A 5,140-nucleotide genomic window follows, 5' to 3' on the forward strand; every position below is an offset into this window, starting at 1 on the left:
AGTCTAGAGAAGAGAAGACTGAGGTGGGTTTTAATAGCAGCCTTCAACTACCTGAAAGAGGATTCAGAAGAGGATGAAGCTAGACTGTACTTAGTGGTGGCAGATGACAGAACAAGGAGCAATGGTCTCAAGTTGCAGTAATGGAAGTTTAGGTTAGATATTAGGAAGAATGTTCTCACTAGGAGGGCTGTAAGACACAGGAACAGGTTACCCAGAGAGGAGGTGGAAGCCTCCATCCTTGGAGGTTTTTAAGGTCCAGCTAGACGAAGCGTTGGCTGGGATGACCTAGTTGAGGATAGTCCTGCTTTAAGCAGGGGGTTGGACTAGATGACCTCCTGAGGCCCCTTCTAACCCTAATTTTCTAGGGTTCTATGAGATCCTTGTATTGATGTGGGAGGAGGCAGGATACCAGGGTAGGCTGAGAGGGGTGACAAACAAATGTTTACCTGGAAAGGTAAATTTTAAACATAAGTCAGGCAGGAGCAGGTATGACGTACAGCTTACTCACATGCATACAGATTTTCAGGGAAAGTAGTATGAGGGGAACAGGAGGGAGAAAGTATTGGGAGGAACAATACATGTTTTAAACATGCATTTATATTGGTATGTGTCTTATAAAATGTGAAAGGGTGCAAGCTGTTGTGATACTCTCGTATTTAAAAAAAATCAGTTCTTATCTGTTTAATATCTGATTTATCATCAATGGGAGGACTTTCTATTGAACAGATTCTTAGAACTGGGAGATAGACTTGGAGGTTGCTCCATCTGCTCCACACATTGGGCTGGTATTACAGTGCCTCTAGGAGCAGTTCACCTCCCCTCAGGGAGAATATGGCAGTGTCAAAGGCAGACCCTGCCCATTGCCTTGAGCGATACTTGGGGTCTTGTGCAGCATAGGGTCATTGGCATCCTTCCAGTTGTGCTGTTCAATTGCTAGTGGTGGTCCCATGCCCTGTGCTTACTGGAAGGCAGTCTCAGCTGACTGGAACTGAGTGTCAGAAGTCTGCAGGGGGAAGGGAGATTGTCAGTCTCCTGGCTGCAAATATCACAGGAGTAACAGCACTAATCAATGCCATTGAAACACCTAGGTAAGTACACACAGTCAAAAAGCCCAAGGCAGAATTGATTCAATCTTTTCAGGTTAGTCTAAGCTACATAGATTGAACCAATAAGAAAGTGAACATTCATTTTTTATTCCAGAAAGATGGCCACAAGTCTGCAATGGCCAGGCCAGACATTGCCTCCCTGCTCAGCTGGAGCAGACAGCTTAGGCCAAGGCCAGCCTGCCTGCCCTGCGGGGGGCGGGTGCAAAGCATCCTGGGATGAGTTAACTTGAATCTGGAGGGAATCTGGGACAGAAGTTCAGTAATCCGATTTAACCTAAATCAGTTAAGTTTGATACTACATCCATACAGGTTGGTCTTATACCAGTCTCAGCCATTTTGAAAATGGTTTATGTGCACTGAATTGTTGTGTTACAGATATGAACTGGTTTCCGATCACTTATACTAATGTGTGTGTAATTTCTGTCCCTATCCTTAATGCACTAATGCAGAAATATGAACATCTTTGAAATGCACCAGCAGTCCTCATTTTCAACCTTCAAGTAGTCCCTAACAGGGACTGCAGATGGCATCTGTAAACCAGTCTGTCATTCTTAGGAAATCCAATTGCAGCCCTTTGACTGTCTTTCATTGTTGCTGATGCAATGTAGTGAATCCAATGAGGTTACAAAGTAGCCTGACAAGAAGTTTAAAAAGTAGTCAGCGTTGCTGGAAGACCTACTGCACTTCAGCAGGTTATGCCTGTTGGCTGAGCTAGAGGCTCAGGCCTTGTTACAATATCTAAAAAGAGTTAATTTCTGAAACTTCCTGTAACTTAGGAGGAGCTCAGGTTGATTAGTCTGACTGATGCACTGTAGTTTGCTTGATGTAATTGGAGGGAATGGTACCATTGCCCTGGCAGCAAGGGAACCTAAGACTTGTCCCAAGAATGCAATAACCAGGGTGATCTCAGTGAGGCATGTCAGAGATACTACCAGATCCACACAGAAGGCAAGTATGCAAGCCCAATCCTGTCCGTGAACCAGCTTTACGCTACTCATTCAGTGCACGAGGGCTAAATGAGTTTGACACCCCTGCTCTAAGGCAAAGTTCATTAGATCTAGCCAATTTGAAAATATCTAAGCAGCATCTAACCCAGGGGTCAGCAACTTTTTTGAGCAGAGTGCCAAAAACACCTGCAACCTTGATTTGTAAGATGCTGGTGTGCCAGGGGCAGACAGCAGAGGAGCCACAAGGAGCCTGATCCTTGTTGTGGCAGGACCACCCCTCCTTTTTTGGGCCGCCCCGCCCCCTGCCACTTCCCTGCTGCCTGCCCCAAGACACGTTTGCCAAGCAAAATGCCTTTGTGTGCCATGCTCTGGCACCCGTGCCAGGGGTTGCCTACCTCTGGTCTAACCTGATTCTCTCTCTCTCCCTCTCTCTCTCTCTCTCTTCCAGCCTGAGTTCTTATTCTTTTGCTTCTGTGGCTGATTGTGTTCTCCATCCAATCAAAGTTAACCTTGTTAGGTGAAGACTGAAGCGAAAAAGAAATTAAATACTTTGGCCTTACGAGCTTAAGTTCACCTCTCTCTCACTGGCATGTGTCCAGCTGACACGAGTCTTGCCCACATCACCTTAAGGGCTTTAATTATGACCTCCATCCTCCCCCATAGCCATGCCTATGCCTTGTAGGTGTCACTCTTCACCAGCTTGTACCAGCTTCAGCCCTCTTGGCTTTAACCCACTGGTTGCTCTCATTGTAGACTTCTAACATAAGCAAACTTCCTCTGGCCTGGATTATGAGTCTCATCCTGCCTGTATCTCCATCTTGCTCTGGCCTGGCTCTTGACCCATCTAACTATGGCCTTGGCTTTGGCCTGCCCCTGGTATGGCTCAGAATCTGGAGTGCCTCCCAGGCACCCCTGCATGGTCTCTTATCCACCCCTATAGCCACTACCCAGTCTTCCAGTTCAAAATACAACACAAGTACAAGCAAACTGCTCCTAACAAAAAAACCAAAGGAGCTTCTGGGGCACCATACCACTGCCAAAACCACTTCCCTGTTCACTGGCCCTCTGAGCCCCTGGGAGTACCCTGATCTGGCTTATAGTTTCTGCTCCTTGCCAACTTAGGCTGGCAGAAGTTCTTTCCTTTGTGGAGTTCAGGGCACCACTGGTCCTTCTGCTGGAAGGACCCCATCTTATATTCCCTGAGCTCCTCCTCTTCTGGTCAGCTGTCCCCCTGACCAGCCACAGGTGTGCTCCTAGGCCTAATGAGGAGCTTACTGGTGTTCTCCTGGCTGCTGCAGTTGTTATTCTTCTTCCTACCTAGAGCCCAGTCCTAGTGTCCTACTTCTCTACAGCTAGCTACCAAGTAATTAACTGCTGCCCTTTAGCTCCCCAGCTGCCTCTTCTTCTGTAGCTAGCCCCAGTTTAGCTTCCTGCTTCTGCCCCTGAGCCTTAGCTGTTGCAGTTTCCCTCTTAAAGTAACAGGAGCCTCTGTTACAGAGCACCTCCCTTGAGATCCAAGTGTCCACACCAATAAATATGTTTTCATAAAGTGGAACAGCTCACACATGAAAGAGCAAAACCAATCTAGCTCAGAGTAACTGGTAGCCATGGGCAGAGCTCACATTTTGAAAAGCAGGATGAAGATGGTATGGTGCGTCATCACATATAACTGGGGTAACCGTATTATTTTTAAGGAAATCCAAGACACTGCCCCCTCCGTGCCCACACCCCAACCCCTTCCCTCCTCCCTCCAAATCAGTGTGCTGCTACAGGCAGGGGCAGGCAGACAGGCACTGCCTGCCTGCCTGGTGCACCATGCCACTCCTCTCCTCCACTGGATTGTGCCCAGCGTACCTGTGATTCTGAGATTTCTGTTCTAATTTTCACCAACTGGCTGGGACTGGTTTACGTAATCTGGGATTGTCCTGGCCCAATCAGGATATATGGTCACCTACATAAACACAACACACATTTTGCTCCACTTAAAACTAAATTAAAAAGATAGAAGCTTTACTAATATGCTAGGGGCCTAGGGCTATGTTAATCACTTGAAGATTGAAGTAAAACGAATATAACTTTGACATATTATGTCTAAGAAAACACAACAAACTAAGCAAAAATAATAAAAAGAGGTTGTCCCATTAGTCCTATAGTCATTAGGATTAAATATACATATCTTTCAGATTAATAAAACAAATCTAGCCTTCTTGAGCATGGTAATAGTGCATCCAGTGCTCTACATCTGAGTTAATGCTTTTAGCTAGAGTCTATAGGACTGTGAAATAGGAACTACATTACCAGGAGCAGTTAACAGACAGCAGAATTTCAGTAGAAATGAGAGAGAGAGCCATTAACACATGTAAAGTGAAGAGTTCAGAAGGAATCAACTAGAACATAATGAGCCATGAAGTCAATTGACTCTGCCACTGCTGCCTGATTAGAAATGCTGCTGCCACTTCCAGACAATTGGTTTTAAACTGTGGGTGGACCAGTAATCAAAGAGGGGTGCAACTGCACCTTGCACCCCACTCCCCCTCCCTTCCCTGGTTCTGCCCCTGCTAGTAGCCTGATGTTTAGCACTTTTACCAGGGAAGGTGCATCCAAATCAGACAGAATAGGCAGTGCAAGTCGCCCATGATCTCCAAGATGCACTTCCACTGGGGGAAGTTGTATATGCTGAGGCTATCTGCACTTGATCCCCAGAAGAAGTAGACTTATTGGCCCAAATCCTGGATGGGTAAGATAGTGCATGATGCCAACTTTGTTGGCATTTGCTGTGTGGCACACAAGCTCCACCTCATAGTCAGGGACACCTTGGAGGGGGACAGGGCTCCCAGTGATGGCGCTGTCACTACCAGCCAGCTTATTTCAAGATGCAGGAAGGTGGTGGGCTACTTCCACCGGAGCATCAAGGGGGACAAGATACTGCGGGACGAACAGGCAGAGCTGAGCATCCCGCAGCACAAAATCATGCACGAGGTGGAAACTTGGTGGAATTTCACATACCTGATGCTGGAAGGGCTCATGGAGCAACAGAAGGCCATCCGTGAGATGGCCTTGCTCAGGGAAATTGGGATCTGTGGTCCC

The 5,140-nt window shown here is 46.9% G+C and overlaps 1 pseudogene; it reads left to right on the forward strand.

Moving 5' to 3' along the window:
- The first annotated feature begins 644 nt into the window (after window positions 1-644).
- LOC112548229 lies at window positions 645-819 on the forward strand (annotated as a pseudogene).
- Window positions 820-5,140: the final 4,321 nt, after the last annotated feature.

The sequence above is a fragment of the Alligator sinensis genome, unplaced genomic scaffold (genome assembly GCF_000455745.1).
Source record: "Alligator sinensis unplaced genomic scaffold, ASM45574v1 scaffold802_2, whole genome shotgun sequence".
Classification (NCBI taxonomy): domain Eukaryota; kingdom Metazoa; phylum Chordata; order Crocodylia; family Alligatoridae; genus Alligator; species Alligator sinensis.